Here is a 24,322-nt window from a genome sequence, read left to right as displayed (position 1 = left end):
ACCAGGAAGTGGAGGGCAAGGGAGCCCCTGGCAGGCAAGCTTTGTACAGCTGTTTTTCAAGCTGACATCCTTCAGAACACTGGTCCACACCATCCTTCCAACTATGGCAGGAAGGAAGGCCGTGTTCTCGAAGAAGATGATGAGAAACACTGGATCATTAGCTCCAGTTTACCTAAGAAAACACTGTGGCTCAGAAGGTTTAGGAAATTTGCTAATGACTTCAGGTTCCATAATTTTCCCATTATCCAGTGCTGGAGAGAAAGTTGTAGGTAAGTGTAAACACCCTGATTTAGCAGGGAAGTCCCTTCCTGCTTCCCCTGAGGGTAGGAGTACAGGCAGAACTAAGGCTCCTACCTGATCCTGGCTACCATTGTAGTGAGGCCGTGGGTATCAGGCTGCATCTGATTTCAAACAATTTTTATACAAAGACATCTTGATGTGGCTCTCAAATTAGAATTTTAGACAAATTAGTCTTCAGAATTGAGACTGAGTAAACATAATGTGGATGTAATTGGGTGTGCTACACAATTGAATTGAACACACAGTTTTCATTTTCACTTGCCATATAAAACTCCATTGGGTAACTATTATTATTCTCATCTTTTAAATGAGGAAACTAAATGTGGTAAGATCAGATGACTTATCCAAAGTTATAAGGATAGCAAGTGACAGAACTAGAATTTGAAGTCTGACTTTTAAAACCTATGTTCTTGAAATGAAAAACACTAACAATAACAAGTGTTGGTGAGGATGTGGACAAAACGGAACTCTCTTCCTCTGCTAAAGGGCATACAAAGTGGTACAACCACTTTGAAAAGCAGCTTGGCAGTTTCTCCTAAAGTTAAATAAGTGTACCCTTATCACATAACCCAGTCATCTCATTCCTAGGTATTTACCCGATACAAAGGAAACACAGATATACACAGAGATGTGTATGCAATGTTGGTAGCAGTTTTGTTTACTGGAAACTACTGAATAGTCCCAAATTGGAAACTACTGAAATGCCCAACAGATTAATGGGATAAATAAATGGCAAAATATCCATACAATGGACTACTACTCTGCAGTAAAAAAGAACACAGTGAAAATGAATGACAGCATGGATTTTTTTTTTAAATAAAGAAGCTAGTTAGCAAAGAATATATACTCTATGATTCCATTTATATGATATACCAGAAAGGGTGAAACCAACCTATAGTGGTACACATGCAAGAGCTAGGAACCAAAACCCTGTTCTATTCATCTCCATTTTTCAATTGAGAAAATTGGCTCAAAAAGGTTAAAAGCTTGTCCAGAATGACACAGACAACAGCTACTCGGCTCTTCCTGATCTCTGGCTGTCCTGTTTGACCTCACTGGTTTTGCGGGCTCCCTCTTCTTGTTGGGAGAGTGTCTGCTTACTTAGAGTTTAAGCCCGGGCTTACTGCTTACCTCTGCAAGTAACTTAACACCCTGTGAGGCTGGCATCGCTTGGACTTTCCTGCCCTCGTTCTATGTCTTGACTCTTACTGTAACTTCTTTCTTTTTCCACCTCTACTGCTCTCTCCAGTATCTTAATGCACCTGCTTGCTCACTTCAAAGCCTCTCTCTCTCCCTTACTTCCTTCTATTTTCACTATGTCTACACCCACATCTCACTGGATGTGATTCTTACACAAATAATTTTTTGGGTGAAGAAATTTGATTATTTGTCCCTCCTGAGGTTGACAGGTTTAGGATGGCAGGATGACCAGTTAAATTTGAATTTCTGATAAGCAATGAATTTTTTTAGTATAAGTATGTCCCAACTATTGCATAGAACATACTTATACTAAAACGTTATCTTTTTATTTACCTGAAATTTAAATTTAACTGGATGGGCATCCTGTACGTTATCTAGCAACTCTAGACCCTCCTGACATGCCATCCTTTTTTAAAGAAAGGACAGGGTTTTAACCGAACCTCTAAGAAGACAGTTTCCATGGGAAGCAGAATAAGACTGGCCCTTCAGGGTTCCTCTACTCATGTGTCTAGCAGTCGTGTTCATCTTGCTTAAACCTCCATTTCAAGGGGTCTCCTCATGCCCTAGCTCTCTGCCCTGTCCTTCATCTCCTTAGCCCCGTTCACCTCCCCTGTCTCTGGCCTACCCTCTCGCTGTTGTCCTTGTCGTGTTGGTCAAGCTTCTCTAGCCTTACCCTCATTGTCTCTTCTACTCTAAGTTGCCTTTGTTCTAGGTATGTACCCTGCCCAATCTTGCCAGGACCAGGACTCTACATGCCAGGATCAAAGCCCCAGGGCATTTAAGACATCAGTGCATTCCAGCCCCCAAGTGGGTCATAGCAGAAACACTGACTCGGAGCCTCCATGCATCTATCTGTCTGTACCTATTACGTGTGTTACAGGAGTGGACTTAAATTCATTGCCAGGGTTGGAACGGGGCAGGCCTCTGATTCACTCAGCTATTTTCAAGTGGTTGCTGGGTGAAAGGGCTTAGAAATATATCCTCAATTGACAAAGGGCAAAAAGAGCCTGCGGTCAGTTTATGTCAATATAATTCTGGTGATTGTTCCAGGAAAGAAACAAAGGAAAGCTTACATTAGTCTACCTGGTGAGATGTTTTGCAATTCCTGCTATTTCCTTTGAGACCTTGCAAGCACAATACACATGTAAACCACTTGCTCTATGGGAAGCTAAACGAGAAGTTGCTGGTGGGAGTAGTTGGTTGGTTTATGGTTATAGAGTTTTATTTTTAATTTTTTTCAGATTTTTGAGATATAATGGACAAGTAAAATTATAAATTTTTTAAAGTGTACAGTGGAATGATTTGACATACAGACACATTGTGAAAGTATTCCCCACATTGAGTTAATTAACATTTCCATCACATCATGTATTTACTTTTTTGGGTGGCCGGGGCAGTGAGAACATTTACGTTCTAATCGCTTAGCAAATTTCAATTATACAATACAGGTTATCAATTATAGTCACCATATTAGACCTAAATCCTCAGACTTTATCCACTTTCTAGCTGAAAGTTTGTAGCCTTTTACCAAATTCTCCCTGTTTCTCTCATCCTCCAGGCTCTGGCAACTACTTGTCGAGTCTATTTGTATAAGTTTAAACTTAAAAAAAATAACTTTTTTAAAAAAAAATCTACATTTAAGTGATACCATGCACTCTGTTTTTCTGTCTGGCCTATTTCACTTAGCACAATGCCCTCCAGCTTCTTTCATGTTGTCACAAATGATAGAATTGTCTTCCTTTTTAAGGCTGAATAGTATTTTATTATCTTTATATACCACATGTTCTTGATCCATTCATTCATCGATGGACACTAGGCTGTTTTTATATCTTGGCTATTGTAAATAATGCTGTATAGGATATGGGAGCACAGTTATCTCTTTGAGATTATGGTTTCATTTCCTTTGGATAAATACCCAGAAGTGAAATTGCTGGGTCATATGGTAGTTCTAGCTTGACTTTTTTTTTTTTTTTTTTTTAATAATTTTATTTTTTTAATGGGGTGACATCAATAAATCAAGATACATATATTCAAAGATAACAAGTCCAGGTTATCTTGTCGTTCAATTATGTTGCATACCCTCCACCCAAAGTCAGATTGTCCTCTGTCACCTTCTATCTTGTTTTCTTTGTGCCCCTCCCCACCCCCTTTCCCTCTCCCATTCCCCCCTCCCCCCCGTAACCACCACACTCTTATCAATGTCTCTTAGTTTCACTATTATGTCCCACCTACGTATGGAATAATACAGTTCCTGGTTTTTTCTGATTTACTTATTTCGCTTCATATCATGTTATCAAGATCCCACCATTTTGCTGTAAATGTTCCGATGTAGCTTGACTTTCTTGAGAACTTCCATACTGGTTTCAGGTCTTACATTCAAGTCTTTAATTCATTTTGAGTTGATTTATTGTGTATGGGGTAAGATGGGGGTCTAGTTGTATTATCTTGTGTATGGCTATCCAGTTTTCCAAACACTATTTATTTAAGAGACTATCCTTTCCACATTGTATATTCTTGGCTCCTTGTCAAAATTAATTGACTGTATTCGCATGGGTTAATTTCTAGGCTTCCTATTCCATTTCATTGATCTGTGTGTCTGTTTTTATGTCAATACTGTACTGTTTTGCTATCACTTTGTGATATACATAGTTTAAAATCAGGACGTGTGATGCCTCCAGCTTTGTTCTTCTTTCTCAAGATTACTTTGGCTATTTGGGGTTTTTTGTGGTTCCATGCAAATTGTAGAATTTTTTTCTAATTTTGTGAAAAATGTCATTGGAATTTTGATAGAAATTACATTGAATCTGTAGATCACTTTGGGTAGTTTGCATATTTTAATAATATTGGTTATTCCAATCTATGAACATGGAATATTTTTTTGTTTATTTATGTCATCTTTAATTTTTTCATCAATGTTTCATAGTTTTCAGTTACAGAACTTTTGCCTCTGTGGTTAATTTATTCATAAGTATTTTTTATGCTATAGTGAATAGGATCATATTTTTAATATCTCTGACAGTTTGTTATTGGTGCATAGAAATGCAACTGATTTTTGTATATTGATTTTCTATACTGCAACTTTACTGAATTTGTTCATTAGTTCTAATAGGATTTTTTTGGTTTTGTTTTGCTTTTTGTGAAATCTTTAGGGTTTTCTATATGTAATATTACATCATTTGCAAATACAGATGATTTTGCTTCTTTCTTTCTAATTTGGATGCCTTTTATTTTTTTTCTTGCTTAATTGCTTACTTGTTCTGGCTAAGACTGCCAGGACTATGGTGAATAAAAAGAGCAAGAGTGAACATCTTGTCTTGTTCCTGATCTTAGAGGAAGAGCTTTCAGCTTTTCACTGCTGAGGATGATGTGAGCTGTGGGCTTGTCATGCATGACCTTTGTCATGTTGAAGCACGTTCTCTGTATACCTAGTTTGTTGAAAATTTTTATTATAAAAAGATAATGAGTTTTGTCAAATTCTTTTTTCTAATCTGTTGAGATGATTATATGAATTTTATCCTTAATTTGTTAATGTGGTGTATCATATTGATTGATTTGGAAGTTTTGAACCATCTTTGCATCCCTAGAATGAATCCCACTTGATTATAGTGTACAATCCTTTTAATGTACTGTTGAATTCAGTTTGCTAATATGTGGTTGAGGATTTTTGCACTTATGTTTATTAGAGATACTGACCTGTAATTTTCTTTTACTGTAGTGTCTTTGTCTGGCTTTGATATCAGGATGATGCTGGCCTGGTAAAAAGAGTTTGGAAGTGTTCTTCATGCTTCTATTTTTTAGAGAGTTTAAAAAGGATTGATACTTGTTCTTCTTTGAATGCTTGATAGAATTCACCTATGACAATGCCTGGACTTGTTTGTTGGACGGTTTTTGATTGCTGATTCAATCTCCTTACTGGTAATGAGTCTTTTCAGATTCTCTGTTTCTTTATGATTCAGCCTTAAATGAAGAAGTGATCCATTTCTTCTAGCTTGTTCAATTTGTTGGTGTGTAATTGTTCATAATGGTCTCTTACAATCCTTTGTGTTTCTGTGGTGGGGCTGAAGAGAGGGAAGGTAGTACATCTCTCAGAGGTGGCTGTCCTTCCAGCCTAGTGTAAAATTTCCAGGGGACCCTGATTTTTAGTCCCTTATCACAAATGTCAGGGGATGTAGAGGCAGCCCCTGAGGGTTGAAAACCCAGGCTAAATTACATTCAGAGCCCAATAAAGGGATAAAATTTGGCCTGACCAAGTGTGATTTTGGTGCAGGATTACCAAGGGCAGCTGTGCTGTCCTTCAGGCCTTCATGTAGACGCCACAACACATCCCACCACTCACTTGGCCTGTGGGTAGAGTGTGTGATTTAGGGTAGAGCTAAGGAAAGATGCAGTGTGGTTTGGTGGAAAGAGCGTAAGTTTTTTAAATCCACTTTATTGAGATATAACGTATGATACAATCTACCCATTTTCAGTGTAGAATTTAATGAGTTTTGATAAATGTAACCCTACCACAATCAAGATATAAAACAGTCCCATCACCCAAACATTTCTTCCTTCATGCCCTTCTGCACTCTGTTCTCCCATCCTAGACCAGGGAATGCACTTACCTGTTTTCTGTCATCATAGGTATGTTTTACCTTTCCCGTGGTTTTACCTACTCGGTGGAATCATAGACTATGCACTCCTTAATATTTGACTTCTTCATTGTTTTTGAGATCATCCATGTTGTTGTGAGGATCAGTATTCATTCTGTCCTATCACTGAGGAGTATTCTGCTGTGTAGATATATTGCAATTTGTTTATTCCTTTTGCCTCTTGTTGAAATTCTGTAGTTTCCACTGTTGGACTATTATAAACAAAACTGCTCTCAAAAGTTTTGTACAACTCTTCGTGTAGGTGTATATTTTGTTTCTTTTTTGGAAAATACAGAAATGTATTACTGGGTCCTGTGATCAGTTAGCCTTCCTGATATTTTATTTGTGGATTGACCCTGGCACTCTCATTCAAGTGTCACATGTCACATACCGTATGGGCAGTTTCCCAAGAGTGGCAGGTAGACCCAACACAGAAGGGTTGGAAGTGGCCTTTTGCTCAATCATTTACTTTCAATAGGCTGTGACGACTGTCTTCCAAGGTCACAGAGTTAGTGAGTAATAGAACCAGAATTGAAATCTGCCTGACAACAAGCTGTCACGTAAATTAAAGCAACAAAAAAATGGCAGAGCTGACAGTCCTGAGACAGTCAGGTTCTTCATAGCCACATCATGAAATAAAAACAATGAAGACCTGATTAGACTGGACAAGAAGACAGAACATTGAATTTATCAGGAAGTCTATATTGACTATGGATTTATATGCACCCCTCCCTAAGGGCATGTGTTACATTTAGAAATGAGCTGATGATATGACGCTATATGGATGAACAAGGCACACAGTACATGTCTACAAACCACTACGTTTTTTAAAAGCAATATTTGAAATCATAGGGCTCTGAATTTGGCACCTCACAAAATTCTCTAAACTTAATGATACATGTGTAAAGTCTTTTTCTATCTTTTTTAAAGTTGTTTTACTAGCACAGGCAAAGAATCACATGCCATAATGACTAAAAGAAAACAAGGGAAGTCACACAGTAAAAAGGAATAGGTTCTTGTCTATACACACTATTGGAAGATGCCGAGAAAACATTCCTAAGTTTTGGAACAAATTATGAAGAACTGAATAGCTAGATATAACATAGATATTCTTATATCTATGATATAGCATGCTTTAGCCTATGGTGTTGATTGGATTATTTCCATTATAAAACACAGATAGTTGCTATGTGTATCTGTACCAGTAAAATAAAAATGAACCAGTGAAGACATATTCTCCAAAGAAATTTTTTCTTTAATAAAAACGGTTCTTTGGTCAGCTGACCTGTGGTGGAACAGTGAATAAAATGTCAGCCTGGGATGCTGAGGTTGCTGTTTCAAAACCCAAGGCTGACCTGACCTGCAGTGGTGCTGTGGATAAATCGTCGGTCAACCTGGAACACTGAGGTCACCGGTTCGAAACCCCAGGCTTGCCTGGTCAAGGCACATATGGGGGTTGATGCTTTCTATTCCACCCCCTCTTCTCTTTCTCTCTGTCTCCTCTCTCTAAAATGAATAAACTAAACAAAAAAAATAAAAATAAATAAATAAAGGAGGACAACTAGTCACCTTATTTAAAAAAAAAAAAGCCCAGGGCTGGCCAGGTCAAGGCACATATGAGAAGGAACTACTACAAGTTGAAGCTTTCTGCTCCTTCCTCCTCCCCCCCTTTTTTTTTCTCTCTCTCTCTCCTCTCTCTAAAATCAATAAATAAAATCTTAAAAAAAAAAAAACAAAATAAAACAATTCTTTGCAAAGACTATAGAAATGTCCTCATTAATGGGGGCTTGAATCAAAAGATTCCATGGTAAGAATACAAGTCTAGCATTGCCAATGAGATTCTTTCACTGTGTCATTTGTTGGCAAGCTATAGCTTCAAACTAAGAGTGAACAAAATATGATATTATCGGTGTAGCAATTGTTACAGAAACAAGACTTTTAAGTACTGTATAATAGAATCCTTGCAATGTTTTTTAATGAGATTGAGAGTTTCCATATTTTGGCAATGTGCTTGTATGAACCATTAAGATTGAAGACAAATTATGCATTTTTTTTATCAAAAGACAACAGTTTAGCCTGACCAGGCAGTGGCGCAGTGGATAGAACGTTAAACTGGATGCAGAGGACCCAGGTTCCAGATCCCGAGGTCGCCAGCTTGAGCACGGGCTCATCTGGTTTAAGCAAAGCTCACCAGCTTGGACCTAAGGTTGCTGGCTCGAGCAAGGGGTTACTCGGTCTGCTGAAGGCCCATGGTCAAGGCACATATGAGAAAGCAATCAATGAACAACTAAGGTGTCGCAACGAAAAACTGATGATTGATGCTTTTCAGCTCTCTCCATTCCTGTCTGTCTGTCCCTATCTATCCCTCTATCTGACTCTCTCTCTGTCCCTGTAAAAAAAAAAAAAAAAGACAACAGTTTTAAATTTATTGACCTTTTGTAGTATGACAACTGGTTGTCAGTAATATGTCATCTAGTAACATTTTTTTTATTTATTGACTTTGCAGAGGGGGTGGGGCCGAGAATTACCAACTCATAGTTACTTCACTTTAATTGTGTTCATTAATTGCTTGTCATATGTGCCTTGACCAGGCGAGCCCAGGATTTCCAACCAGCAACCTCAGCATTTCCAGGTTAATGCTTTATCCACTGTGCCACCACAGGCCAGGCCTAGTAACTATTTTAGAAAAGAAAACAAACAAACAAAAAAACACCTCACTTCATGGAAAAAAAATAATTGCCTTTTGAAAGTAACTTTTGTAATGCAATGTGTAAAGGTGCTCTTTAAAAACAAAGGTTAGGGAGGGGATTGATTTTGCAAACATGTTTGTGAAGGTTGCCACTGTCCTATGATTGATTCTGCAGCAGACAGTGATGAGCTTTATATATGAAAACTATCATATCTATAAATTTAAAACAAAACACTAAGCAGTACATTTTAAAATCTCTTTCTAAAATTTCAAAAGGAAGAATGTCAGTAGAGTGTGAACCCATTTGTGAGAATTGTGCTATCTTCCCATTAGTTTATTAAAAAAAATTTTTTTAAAAGATTGAAACCAAAGAGAAGGGTCTTTTATTAGTGACAGTTCAACCAAAATCTTTGTGTAACTGAATAACAATCATGATTTAGTTAACACAACCAATAAGGTCCCTCTTCTGTTCGGAGCTACCCATGTTTGTAAGGAATCTTTTTTATAGCTATGATAACCTTTGCAAGCAGGTTTACAAACTAAATTAACATAGAAGCAGACCCATCAATTATCATGCAAAAGCTTTAAATCAAGATTTAAAAAGTAGTGAAGCATATTCAATCAAAATGCTCTTCTTTCCCCAAATAGTATTACTATTTTAACAAGGACAAAACTTCATTTCAGCTTTATCTTGTTCTTTAACAGCTTCTATTTTTATGAATGTGTTTGTGATTTAAATATTAGTCTAGTTATACATATATAATTTATAAATAAATATCTCTATATCGGGATCTACATGCTTAAGGTTTTTGCTGATGTAAGTACATAATAAAAAAAAAGCATGATGTAAGTACATAATTTAAAAATGCATGATGTATAGAGATTCCTCAAAAAATTAAAAATCGAACTGCCTTTGACCCAGCTATCCCACTTTTAGGAATATACCCTAAGAATACCATAGCACTGTTCCAAAAGGAGAAATGCACCCCCATGTTTATGGCAACATTGTTCACAATAGCAAGATCTGGAAACAGCCCAAGTGTCAGTGGACGAGTGGATTAAAAAGCTTTGATACATATATACTATGGAATACTACTCAGCCATAAGAAACGATGACATCGGATCTTTTACAATAACATGGATGGACCTTGATAACATTATACTGAGTGAAATAAGTAAATCAGAAAACACTAAGAACTATATGATTCCATACATAGATGGGACATAAAAATGAGACTCAGAGACATGGACAAGAGTGTGATGGTAACGGGGGGAGGGGGAAGGGAGGGGTACAAAGAAAACCAGATAGAAGGTGACAGAGGACAATTTGACTTTGAGTGAGGGCTATGCAACATAATCAAATGTCAAAATAATCTGGAGGTGTTTTCTCTGAACATATGTACCCTGATTTACCAATGTCACCCAATAAAAATTAATTTTAAAAAAGCATGATGATCCCTACAGAGGTCTGTAGAACCTTTGGGGGTGACCTGTGTCCCCCTCATCTATGTTTCCTGGTGGCTTTCACTGGACATATGACAATGAGGCTCAGCTCCGTAGGCTCATTGGCTGACTGATGGACTTAATGAATGAAGACACTTATTGGTCAAAGTGTCCATCATAGAAACAACATAAATACTGACTTGGTGGAAGAGACTGAATAGATGACTAAGCATCTGGCAGAGCAAATCAAAAGGCTCCTCAGTTTTCTTATTTGATTGTATTGCTTGTCTGAATGACACTAACAGTAGCTAAATGCATTGAGGTACCTGTGTCTCCTCCTAGAAAGAAGGCTGCCCAGGGACAGTTGTGGAAACTGCTTACGTTTCTTTGTCTCCCCAGGGGATTTCAGACCCAAAGAGATCCCGGTCATGTCTCCTGCTAGGAAAAATGAGTTACAAAAATAGAAGCAGAAAAGAAAGGTCGAAATTGAACCTCTATATATAATGATATTATCATTGATCTACTGGTCACAGGAGATATGCTCTGAGCTATTTTTCCAGGAAGTGGAAAAAACCAAGCTGCCTTATAGACTGCCCTTCCAGCCAGGCCTCCTAGGGCCTGCACCACCACAGGGCCCAGGGCACCTTCCTCGCTGGGGTGCTGACCCACTTCGATCAGTCCTTTCTTCTCCCCACAGGGACGTGGGATCAGTCAGGCTGGCTTTTGAGAGCAGAGAGCACTAAATGGTCTAGGCACGCCAGCTCCATGGGTGTGTGACCTGTGAGGTTTTACGAGGGCCCTGCTCTTGGTTTAATGCTCTGCTATCACTGTTGTAAAATGCTTAATAATTTGTCAATGAAGGGTCGTGTGTTTTAATCTTTTGCACTGGACCTTGCAAAAAGAAGGGCCAGTCCTACATGTTGGCTAGCATGAAGTCATCGTGGAGAGTACCGGCTTGGGGAACTTGCTCCAGCTATAACTGTGAATCCCAGGCCCATTTCAACCTTTAAAATGAAGCTTAGAAATAAGCTTAACCTGAAAACAGACTTTGCTATATAACAGTCCCCTGTCAGAGTGGGCTGAGAAAACAGCCGCTCCCAGATGATTTGGGGGTTAGGTGGTGAGAGCCTGCCCTCCCTTGTGTCCCGGACCCTGAAATGCTCTCCATGTGTAGGATGCACCCAGGATGACAGCTCCTGCAAAGAGGCTGCACCATCAGCCTTTCTCATAGGCCTTTTGGGATATAAGTAAAGACAGACAATTCAAAATTGAATTTAATAATGCTCAGAAGGGACATGTTCTGTCACTGCCCTGGTCACCTCTGAGTGTGGAACCCAGGGTTGCTAAGTCTGTCGTTTTACCCAAAGGAGGGGCCTCCTCTTAGGGACCAGGGTGAGGCTGAGCCTTTGCCGGAAGGTCATTCATCTTATTCTAGGCTTGGGTTGGGGTTGTATGGAGAACCAGAGTTGGCAGTGCAGTGCAGGGGGCAGGGAGAACAGGACACATGAACACACTCTCAGCCCGGGCTGCGCACGGGAGATGCCAATCACTACAGCGTCCCGCTAATCAAGCTCCTCCTCTGCCAGACCCTGTTCAAACATTTTCCCATTTAACCCACTAACAGCCTTTTAAAGTAGACATTATCCCTCTGCTATTCAAGTTGAAGAAACAGGGACTTTCCTAATAATTCAAGATTAGAATCTCTTTTTGCTCCTTTCTAATCCCCTGCTCCCCACCTCCCTGGTCAATGTGGCTTCTCCATTCACTGTGCTGATGGTGCTTGAAACTTTACTTGGACACAAGGAGTGAAACTCAAATGACTGAACACTGTCAACGTGAAACATATTTAGGGGAAGCTTTGGGTTCCTCTCCTCCTCCCCTCCTGCTCACCCCTTTCCTGCTCCCCCAGGGCTGTGTGATAGCATCGGAAGGCAGGTGCTTGTTGCTGGTGGTGCAGCCAGGACCAGTAGGGATAAAGTCTGGGCCTCTCCAGGAGGACACACACTCCCTTGGCTCTTGTTCTGTCACAGTGCCAGTGGCCAAAACAGTGTAAACGGCTTATAGTGACAAGTCTTCTGAACACTGCATAGAGATACCGGAGTTGCACAGTTCAGTGGCCTTCTTTTGCTAAAACCTGGTGAGCTCTTGCTTTTGCTCATGAATGCCTTGTTTCTAAGGAGCTGGGCCTAAACTGGCCTGCTCTAGGGAGGCTGAATCTGGGACCAGGTGCATCTAGGGACTGCCCTGAACTGTGGGTCCCTCTTTCGAAAGAAAGAAAGAAAGAAAGAAAGAAAGAAAGAAAGAAAGAAAGAAAGAAAGAAAGAAAGAAAGAAGAAAGAAAGAAAGAAAGAAAGAAGAAAGAAAGAGGGAGGGAGGGAGGGAGGGAGGGAAGGAAGGAAGGAAGGAAGGAAGGAAGGAAGGAAGGAAGGAAGGAAGGAAGGAAGGAAGGAAGGAAGGAAGAAAAGAAAGAAAGAGAAAGGAAGGAAGGAAGGAAGGAAGGAAGGAAGGAAGGAAGGAAGGAAGGAAGGAAGGAAGGAAAGAAGGAAGGTAGAAAGAAAGGAAGAAAGGAAGAAAGGAAGAAAGAAAGAAAAATTAGGACACCAAATTCAGAATGCAAATGGACTGATAGGCTCCAGACCAGTTTAGATTTGCGCTGGTAACACATGTGGTGGGGGTGGAGGTGGGAGGGAAAGAAAATGAAAAAAAGAACGAGAGCAGAATGGGAAGTAAAATTTTAACATAACTGTTATTTGTAATTTGCTATTTAAAGTGGGGTTTCTACCATGTAAATATCTGCTTCTAAATTCTGACACCAGAGGGTTTTTTAAATTGTCTTTCCAATTATTATTATTATTATTATTATTATACCAATAAACAAGACTAGATCCTGAATATTTCTAGTTTCCTTAAACATTAGGCTCTAACCTTCAGAAGTAATTTTTTATTTTTCTCCCATCCTTTGACTAGGAATTATTTTTTAAACTGAATTTAATGGGTTGACACAGGGTAACAGAATTATACAGGTTTCAGGTGCTCAATTCTACAACACATCTTTGTACACCAGAGGATTTTTAAAGGTTAATTTCTCCTAAACCTTCAGATAGTACTACCCTGAGACCCAAGCAGCTGAGAGCCCTGACCTGCCCCCTATGTTTCCCACACACACTAAACTAATTCAAGCATAGATGGGTGGCTCTGGCCCTTGGGACCCAGCACTCTGTGCTGACCCAGTGCAACCCATGACCCTAGACATTTCTCCTTGAGATAACATCATCCAGTTCTCACAGAAACTCTCCCTACCTCTCTTGCCCTATGTCTCAAAACAAAAGGTTTGGTGGGTTGTATTATTGCCAATATTAGAAAACAAAAACTACTTGGAAAACATTTGAGTCGTGGAAGCTCCTAGATAAGAAAAGACAATCTAATTAAGTTGTCAAATCTTTCCTCTCGAAGTGTAGGAATGCAACGGATTCTTGCATAACCCAGTATCATTATCTGGGAGTGCTGAGCATCCCTTTTCTGACTTTTCATTGTGTTTCATCTCCTAGTTCTAGAAGTACTGGAGAATTGGATGGTATTTGCAATACTAGCACGGAGTAACTGAGAATATTTTGCAATAGCAAACAGTTCATCTCACTCTTAAAATGTAAATATATAGATGCAGCTGCATTGTGCATGAACCATAATACTGCTTCTTTATACTGACAACTGGATGGATATTAAACAGGATTGCAATAATTTGATTTTTTAAATTTCATTTAGAAATTAAATTTAATGGGGGACCGATCAATAAGAGTACATAGGTTTTAGGTGAACATCTCCTTGGCATTTGAACTGTTGATTGCATTGTGTGCCATCACCTGAAGTCAACTAATAATTTAACTTTTACAAATATATTAAATAAGATTTAATCAAATATTAAGAATTGAATTAAAGATTCAGCTATATTTAAATAATTTTATTTAAAATGTTGCTGTATTCATGTATTATTTTTATTTTGTCTCTAAATTATAATAGATAATATAAATATTTTAAAAACAACTTTTTGAAAATATACAAAGTATAATTTAAAATTTATATTTGCTTTAACTTACATTTTGATAAAAATATACTCAAATATTAAGCAATTTGAATACAATTGCATTTTATTTGTAACCTTTCACAAATTACATTAAAATCTTTATTTTAACAACATTAGTGTCTTGTCAAAATCAAGAAAATAAAATAATTTCTAAAATATTGATCTTTTGTTACTCATACAAAATGTTACTACTAGCTTATCCAAACATGCAAAACAATTAAATTCAGCCATCTTGATATTTCATCATAAAGACCAAAGCTTTATTAATGTCTTTTTGATTTTATCATTGATTTGTCAAGATAAAAAGGAAAACATATTTTATTTAAACATTTTTAGCAATTTTTAAATGAGCATGTAGGGCACGTGAGAGCCCTTCTGTGCCCCTGCCTCACCTGCTTCAGGAGGGGGCCAGGTTCCCAGTTTATCCAGGCAAATCTAAGGGATGAGCTAGGGAGTTTGGGGGGAAGCCCGAATCTTTGCCTTCTCCCCTAAAATAATAAGTCCAGGAATCCTTTGGGCAGCCATACTTCTCTGAACACACGTAAAATTCACCTTAGAAGGAAAGTAAATCAAGCCCCTAAAACCTTGAAGATGGAGCCATTTCACAAATCTTTTCCTTGGAGTGAAGGAATCGAGGGAGGAGGAAGCAACAATGTTCCCAAGTCTCGTCCCAGTTCTGCAGACCAAAGCAGAAAAGCTTGCCAGTGGGGGTGGAGGGGGTAGTTCAGCCCCTGCCCCCCCGCCCGCCTCACATAGTTCCCTTCAGAGCTGGGGGCTGACCTCCCCCTCAGGAATCAACCCAGAGAGATGCTGCTGTCCAGTGCCAATTCCAGGTGACCCCCACCCTGGCTGAAACAGTACAAGCCCCAGGGGACATGTAGGCCAAGAAAGTGGGGACAGTAGTAAGGTCAGAAGCTCTCTCTGGAACATCTAGAGCATTGGGCCTAGGCCTTGCTAGCTCCTAAGTCTTTTATGCCAGTAAGAAAACCACATCCCTTTAGACAGATGAAATAGAAAAGGTTCCCTTTACTCCTTGCAGAAGCAGGAGGCCAGGGCAAAAGGAGCCAGGTCTGAGTTCTAACCAGGGCCCCCCCTTCGCTGGGCACCAAGCAGAGTGTACAACTTGCATCACCACCATGTATGTATAATAGTTGCAGCCTGGGCAGTGGCGGCCACACAAGAGCAGGAAAGGTGGCCTGCTGGTGGCACATGGGAACAGAGATTCCAAAATTCCAATCATTGCACCCCTAGATTCCATTAAGGTGCCAAATGACCCATCAACCACAGCATCCCTATCACCTGATATGCAGCATAGTTTTGTTCTTGTTTTGTTTTGTTTCGTTTTTGTCTGGAAAAAGGAATTGTTAAATTTATTTTTTTAACTCCAGACCAAGACCAGCCTTATCATGTTATCATGGTCTCTGGAGGCAATGGGAAAGAAAGGATAGCATTCAGAAAGGTGGGGAACTTTTTTTTTTTTTTTTTTTCATTTTTCTGAAGCTGGAAACAGGGAGAGACAGTCCGACAGACTCCCGCATGCGCCCGACCGGGATCCACCCGGCACGCCCACCAGGGGCTACGCTCTGCCCACCAGGGGGCGATGCTCCGCCCATCCTGGGCGTCGCCATATTGCGACCAGAGCCACTCTAGCACCTGGGGCAGAGGCCAAGGAGCCATCCCCAGCGCCCGGGCCATCTTTGCTCCAATGGAGCCTTGGCTGCGGGAGGGGAAGAGAGAGACAGAGAGGAAAGCGCGGCGGAGGGGTGGAGAAGCAAATGGGCGCTTCTCCTGTGTGCCCTGGCCGGGAATCGAACCCGGGTCCTCCGCACGCTAGGCCGACGCTCTACCGCTGAGCCAACCGGCCAGGGCTAAAGGTGGGGAACTTTTCAGGGACATCGATAGCCACTGGCTTTTGTCCCTATAATAAGTGCTCCTCGCTTTGATCCTACCACTTAATATCCTTTTTAGTTACTTAGAATTTTTCAGGAACTTGAATGGGGTGTCTCTCTGTAAATCTAAATTATTAGTCTTTATTAAACTTTCCATAAACCAAAGCAGACAAATAATACATCTACATTTTTAAAATCCACATTTGAAAATCCTTCTAAGTATAATCCACTGTAATATATAGCCAGCAAAGCAACTGTGATGTTCTCTCATTTTCCTCACTAAATTTAGAAACAAACATTTTCAGAACATGAAATTAAGCAACAAAGGTCATAGGACAATGAATAATATACCGTGTATGGTTAATTATTCTTGGTTCTAAAAAAAAAGTCATCCTAGCCTCTTTGTAAAAATTGTGTGTGTAGTTATTGTACTTTGAAATATCATCAGATTACTAGTTTCGAAAAGAAAATGGAAATCCTCGAATTATTTATGTGATACTGAAAGAAAATATTTCTTAAGAGAAGGTAATGTTTAATTTTTTACTGCTTCCCTTTGTCCTGGGGCTGGCTTATAACTATGCAATACACAATGTTTTGTGCCATTGAAATGAAGGGTTCCGAGTATTTTTAGTCTTTTTAGGGTGGGAGGGAAACAATTTAGATACAGAAAAGATATGATTGTTTCCCAACAGCTACTAAATCTGATGAACCATTGCAATTATAAAGCAGATAGAATTACATTTAATCTTTCTTCATGAGGCGATAACCTCTGCTTTTAACTCCGAGCTGTACTCTGCTTTTATCTACCCTTAATACAGTACTTCAGACTCCAAAACTCAAGCATTTCTGAAATGCTTCAATGAAAGTCACTTGCCTGCCTAATTTTTATTTCAGCTATATTTAAAGCAGGAGATGTAATTCTGAGTGAGTTCATTCTGATACTCCAATAGATAAAATGAACAAACCATGTTGTTAATGGTGATGATAGAAGTGATAGCTCTGGCCAGTCTAGCAAGTATTTACTTGTGACTTGGGGGGATCACCTAAAAAAAGATACATGAGGTCAAGCTCATTTTTGCTTTTCTTAGTTAATGTTGCTCTGTCATGCCCAGGGAGATCAGAGGATTTTTCCTCTAATTTTTTTTTTTTTTCATGTTTCCAAAGGATTTATACTCTTGCTTCATCTGATTGGTTTAAAAAACATCATTGAACGCTTACTAAGAGTCCGACACTGTACTAGATGTTAGAAATGCAAAGATAAAGAAAACAGTCTTTGTTGTCAGGGAGTCAGTCTGGAGGATTCTGACATTGAGCATTCTCTGTGACGTGTGCTAAAAACCTGCACAAAGCTCCTGGTCTGGTCCAGCCAACAGATTTTGAGTCCAGAGCAGGGATTCACTTTCTTCATCTGGATCATTTTTCTAGGGTCCATTTAGACTCTAAAATGTATATTATTCTAGTTATTGACTCCAGGTTTCTTATTATATCAGATAAGGAATTTTACAGCTACTCTGATATAGCTACAGTAAGTAGTTCTGTAATGCAGATGCCGAAAATCATCTCAATCTTTTCCAGACTTCTCTTTATGTTTTCCTGTGTCATTTAACCTACCTAAAGCCCCCATGTACATTTTCTCTGTTTAGGCAGAGAGATATTGGTGTGAGTATGCTTTGAGAATGCAGTACTCCTTTAATCAAGCCCCATTGGGTAAAGAATGGTTTTGTCATCTTTCTCAAATTAGTTACTTGCCACAGATTCAAATTCTAAAATAATTTGCTTGTCTTTGATCCTTTCCAAATGAATACAAATCTGAAGCGCACTCTTCTCTTTCATTTTAGAAAAGAAAGGGCTTCAAATGGTTGTATCTTGAGATTGATTGGATGGCGCCATGCCAGTCTCTTGGTTTGCATCATCCAAGCTCGTGGGGTCTGCTAGTTCAGGATCATTCTTAATAGTTCTACTGCTGGCCACTTCTAAATGAGATGAACCATTCTCCAGCTTTGGGTGTAAAATACTCTGCTTGCTTGCTTGTTTTATTTTGTTAAAGAGGTTTCAAGAAGACCCAGAGCAAAATGAGATGAATTGTAGATCAGTGAACTTCAACTGGGAGTAAAGAGAGATAAGTGCTTTTTCAAACTGCACAGTGTCCTCCCACCCATCCCTGTCCGCTGCAGTGTTTGAGAATCACTGCAGGCAGAGGGATAATAGATTAAAACCTGAAGCCCAAGTTCTGCCTACATTTCTGTCACCAGCTGTCTAACTGCTGCGATCCTGGCTCACCTTCTGGCCAATCACACTAATCTGTTAATTGCATATTTTGAGTTTAAAATAAATAAAAAATTTAAGTGATTTAAATTCCAAAGAATATAATACATAATGAAAAATCTATCACAGAAAATATATATCTAGACTGTGCTATATAGTTACCCCAAAAACAAACAGCAAAGTTTGTTAAATTGGGTTCTTTTAGTATATCTTGTTCCCCTCTCAGGGAAACAAACGAACATTTGATTGTAGCTAGAGGATCCAGTTTCAAAATGATGCCTATTCATTCACTGGGGTACAATTTAGGTGTGTTATCCTAACTCCTGGGGAAGGTTTCTTTACCCAGATGAATGGTAGAGAGCTGACAGGGCCCGTCAGAGCCCAGGCGGTTACAAACCCACAGAGAAGTGAGTGTGAAGCCTGGAGAAATTTATGAGATGTCTCAGAGAGCCCTAGGATTTGGTTTTTTCCACCAATTACCCGAGTTCATCTCATTTCTGGCCAAGGGCATTTTCTCTTTAGATTTTTCCAGAAAGTCTCAGCTCACCGCCCTGCCACCACCCTTATTATCCCAAACGTTCTAAGAGACAACAGCTTTTGTCTGGCCCCGTTGGTCTCCTAGGCCTACCTGTTGGGCCCTCTTGGGCCTACCCATCTCCTTTGCTAGCAAAACCTCATAATGTATTTATTATCTAGCAAATTACAAAACATTGTTCTCAACCCATGAACTAGAGAGTACTAATGGCTCCTCTGTTGGAACCTTGTGGGTTCTTTAGGATGTGTGCAGCTAGCATACACTCCTGGCCACTCATCTTCCCTCATTCAATGTCCCCTCAGGAAGTCATGTGAGATATGATTGGAGAACTTGAGAGAAGAAACTGAGCTTAGATCAGCCCATGTCTTCACAGAGCCAGCCTGTCACAGGCAGTACAAATTCTGGTCCACTCTCTAGCATGCCACATGGGGCCGACACAAGTCACTCTGCCCTAGAACTTTATCTTGGGGGTTGAGACACACTAACCCAAGCTCACAGAGACTGCTATATAACCAGAATTCAAATCTATTCCATTTTAATGATAAATGCAAATCAGCTAGCAGATATGCCCTCACATCAGCAGATCAGGGGATTTGTTCCCTGTGGACAAGGAGCAAAACGGAGTGAAATCTGAGTACAGAGAGGTGGGTAGATGATTTATCAAAGGATACATTTGCCAGAGACCTGAGAGCTCACGTCCTTGGGCCAAGACCCCTTCTCCTCTGAACAGTATTTTGGAAGATGTTATCAACTTCTGGCTTCTTTGGCAATAGGCTGACAGCACCCTGCCCATCTCCTCTCCTCTGTTCATCCAATCTTCCTCCAAACAATTGATTCGTTTTGCAATTGTTATATTATCATTCTGGAGCTTGCCAACCTGAGATTACCTGCAAGTCACTTTGGTTGAAGTTATAGGTGTTTCCAAAGTCTTATCTATCATGTTTATCTATCGTTTTCAGTTGTCTGTCAGTTTACGCCTTCAGTCAATTACTCTGTGTCTGTGTGTTAAAATTTAACTCTAAGAAGGCCTCATTTCCTATTTCTAGGTTACTTTGGAAGACATTTTACTGTTACCCCATTTACTGCCAATAAGGTACTTTTGAGCTCTTCAGAAAGAAAACCTTTAGTATAAGAATATGTACCATACTTTGCAACTTAACTACCTGAATTCAAGCACTGAAGCAGTTTTTCCTGATTTAACATTGTAATAACTTATGAGACTGAGCTAATGAAGACAAACTTCAAGTAAGGACTCTCAGTTTAACTTAGCTGGGTTTTTTTAACTGCTATTTAATAGTCTTATGTAATAAACGTAACACATCTCTAAGACTTCTGATGTATTTCCAGCAGAGGTGGATAAAAATATTTTACTTTTAAGCAAAGAAATACCCAGTTAAATGTCTCCAACAATAGACTCAGCCTCAGATCAGAAATGTCTTTCCTCGCTGTCTTCCTTTACTGCCTCCTCAAACATCTCTCCTGTTAGGCATAGCTTTGGCATCGTTAGATACAGCAGTAAAAAATATGATATATTAGGCCCTGGCCGGTTGGCTCAGTGGTAGAGCGTCGGCCTGGCGTGCAGAGGTCCCGAGTTCGATTCCCGGGCAGGGCACACAGGAGAAGCGCCCATCTGCTTCTCCACCCCTCCCCCTCTCCTTCCTCTCTGTCTCTCTCTTCCCCTCCCGTAGCTGAGGCTCCATTGGAACAAGGATGGCCCTGGCGCTGGGGATGGCTCCTTGGCCTCTGCCCCAGGCGCTAGAGTGGCTCTGGTTGCGGCAGAGCATCGCCCCCTGGTGGGCAGAGCGTCGCCCCCTGGTGGGCGTGCCAGGTGGATCCCGGTCCGGCGCATGCGGGAGTCTGTCTGTCTGTCTCTCCCTGTTTCTAGCTTCAGAAAAAATACGCACACACACAAAAAGATATATTAGAAGATTCTTGCCCTGATAGGATTAACAATCTAGTTGAGGGAGACAGACTATAGAAAACAAATAAACAAGAAAACTATCAGCAATCTGTAGTGCAATACAGAGAATACAACTGAATAATGTAATAGTGACTACTTTCAATAGAGTCATCAGCGAAGTCCTCCCTGAAGGGTGATGTTTAACCTGCACCATGAACAATATAAGAAAGAGCCAAACATAAGAAAAAGAGGATGGAGAAAATTGCAGGGAGAGGAGGCCAGGACAAAGGCCTAGAGGAGGAGCAAGTTTGGTGAGTGCCTGAAGAGGAAGAAGGCTCATGCAGTGCAGCTGCCAAGGGGGGGAGCAGCCAGGAGCAGAGATAAGAAAAAGTCTTCCAACCAGAGCATAGGATGTGGAATGCATGCAAGGGCAAATACTTTGATAATTTCCTCATTCGGAGGAACCATGGAAACTGTAAGTGCTTTACCCTGACTCATGTTTTTGCTCTATTTTTAAAACATCTCGAAGAAAAGAGGGGTGTGACTATGGATTGGTTCAATTTCCATACCATTATCTCTGACCAAGTTCATTTGTGTGTCTTTTCCAGATTTACCAGGTGATACCATGCTCCAAATTAGACAAATGACATTTGAGAAGAGCAAGAGGGCAAGGATGTTAAAAATTCATCACTGTGCCCCTCAATAGCTCGGAGGCCACAAATGGTTAAAAGCCAGGCATGGAAGGGTAGGACCCAAATGAATGACTTTTTATAAACTGTTTTTTAAACTTGACAAATTACCCTTTTCAAGGAACGGAGGTGTCAGGATTCAGGGTCTCAAAGGAAAGAATAAATCAGGCCTCAAAATGTATGTTGGCCCTAAGGTCTGTAGGTTCATAAACTCATTATTCTCAGTTCATTCAAGAGAGAGCTGGCTCTGGGTAACTGACTCACATTAATCAAAGATATAGTAAACTGATTAATAATAAATTATTGATACAATGCCATTTTATTCATTACCGGTGAGAGTTATAACTCCCAGCTGAAATTCATGTCTGTTGGTCAGCACATACTCTTCCTGCTCAGAAAATCTACTTAAGAAATCAAATTAAAGTCAGAAGGTTAAGTGTTAAATATGGAAGCTGAACAAATCAAGTTGGATGTTTTGAAGGGCTATTTCCATTAAGAAATGGCAGCCTGCTACAGTCTTTTTTTTACTACCAAGACATACAGTCCCAAATGGGCAAATGATCTACTTATTCATCCAGACAGAGTAGGCCAGTCCTGGAGAAATACTGGCAAATTTTTATTTCCAGTCTCTCCTATTTCTAGGTCTGGGCCACTGTTTCCCAAAAGGTGGTCTAAAGTCTAATTGCAGTACATTTGCCTTGAAGAGATAATTCATTTTTTTGAAGCCCCATCTCATACTTCAGAATCAAATCTCTGGTCTTCAGCTGGGAATATTAATTTTACCTAGTTTTCTGGGGAACTGTATTCACACTAATGTTTTGAAAAACCACTGATAGCTGCTAAGATATATAACTTCAGGCAAGTTAGTTACTTAATTTCTCCAAGCCTCAGTTTATTTGTCTGTAAAACAGAGATGATAATAATAGGATCAAATGAGTCAAGATATGTAAAGCACTTAGAACAGTGTCTGGCACCTCGTAAGCCCTCAATACATGCTTGCTGTTATTGTTATTACCACTATTAATGGCATTCATCATCCTCATTGTCATCATCCAGCCCACCACATTCCTGTTTGCTCACAGATTTTTTTTTTTAATGAAGCAAACAAAGCCAAGTTTATTGGTTACTGTAGTAAGGGAGACCACACCCTTGACAGTGTCTTAATAGCATTTCCCAGGTTGTTTTTCATTGATAATATTTCAGGGTTTCTGCTTCATAAAGATGGGAACAGTAGGATCCTGAGCCATTTCCAAATCATGCAGCAGGATGGATTTATTTTTAGGAAGGTTTCTAATGACATCCACAGTGTTTGACTTAAAGCTTACCTTTGAGCTCAGTGTCTGGTGCATCTCTGCCTTGTACTGAAAACTGGGTTGCCTCTTACACTGGGGTCCCAAAGTTCTCTGTCTACTGAAAGCAGCAACGTACAACTTATTTAAATTAATCTGCTAAACATTGTCACTTGTCCTTAAATTATCCTCATATTTACCCCTTCCTTTAAAAAAATGAACAAAATGTAGAGTCCTTTCAACTTAGTATTGGCTGAGTGACAGTGATTCTAATTAGATCTTGGAGGTCCTATGATGGTACATTTCCAAGTAGAGTAGTACCACATACCATGCTCTGCAACTTGTCAGGGTCTATACAGAAGAACTTAGAATGGCACGTCCTATCAACTCTCTTTGTCAGAATTCTTCAGAATGGGTTCTAAACATTAATTAAGCCTCAAACATCCCTGTGACACATAATTACACTTGTCATTCCTGCATTTTAGATGGGTATATTACAGAAGGAAGAGGTTAAGTGACGTTAACTCTTCAGATTAGGCTGAATCAGAAGCAAAACCATTCAGGGAACTTCTCATCATTGTTATGTAAATAGTTCTGCAACTAGTTCCCTTAAGCTTAACGCTAAAAACTGAGTTGTTGAAAATGAATACATCTTTGCAAAAAAAAAAAAAAAAAAATGAATCTAGCCTGTTGAAATAAAAAGGAAGTTATATCCTGGGCTTAGGCAGGGTTTAGCTACTCTGACTTCCTTTATGTCCAATCTGCTTCCCCAGTGCTGAACCTCTCTCCCTTCTAATAAATACAGATTATTACTCTTCCATCTCATTTCCACTTACCAGTAGACTGAGTCTGCACAGGCAGGGTAGGAAACAGCTTGAGTTACTCAGGACAAGTATGGTTTACACAGCCTGCTGAGAGAGAGCCATGCCTACCAGACCACCTGACTCCACCCTTGTCACTCCCTACTGGTTTCTGATAAATATAGCCCAACTCCTAGGTCATCATCAGCTGGCAAGGCTCTGAACTATTTTTAGATAGGTCCAGGACTCAAGGCACTAAATTTGGACAGGTAGCTGAGATTCAGTGCTAGCTTTTTTTTTTTTTTTTTTTTTACAGAGACAGAGAGAGAGTCAGAGAGAGGGATAGATAGGGACAGACAGACAGGAATGGAGAGAGATGAGAAGCATCAATCATCAGTTTTTCGTTGCGATACCTTAGTTGTTCATTGATTGCTTTCTCATATGTGCCTTGACCTCGGGCCTTCAGCAGACTGAGTAACCCCTTGCTTGAGCCAGCGACCTTGGGTCCAACCTGGTGAGCTTTTGCTCAAACCAGATGAGCCTGCGCTCAAGCTGGCGACCTTGGGGTCTCGAACTTGGGTCCTTCCGCATCCCAGTCCGACGCTTTATCC

The 24,322-nt window shown here is 39.9% G+C and overlaps 1 long non-coding RNA gene across 1 annotated transcript in view; it reads right to left on the bottom strand.

The window, feature by feature from the left end:
• Nucleotides 1-23,851, bottom strand: part of LOC136397950 (uncharacterized) — a 40,723-nt gene extending 16,872 nt beyond the window's left edge. Inside the window, exons 1-2 of the long non-coding RNA XR_010749949.1 lie at nt 23,748-23,851; nt 22,948-23,032 (exon numbers count right to left, since the gene is read on the bottom strand). This is a non-coding gene — a long non-coding RNA (uncharacterized lncRNA). The remainder of the gene's footprint in view (nt 1-22,947; nt 23,033-23,747) is intronic.
• Between the last annotated feature and the right edge of the window lie 471 nt (nt 23,852-24,322).

The sequence above is a fragment of the Saccopteryx leptura genome, chromosome 3 (assembly GCF_036850995.1).
Source record: "Saccopteryx leptura isolate mSacLep1 chromosome 3, mSacLep1_pri_phased_curated, whole genome shotgun sequence".
Classification (NCBI taxonomy): Eukaryota; Metazoa; Chordata; class Mammalia; order Chiroptera; family Emballonuridae; genus Saccopteryx; species Saccopteryx leptura.
The sequence above is the reverse complement of the archived record's forward strand: the minus strand, read 5'-3'. Positions and strand labels throughout refer to the sequence as shown.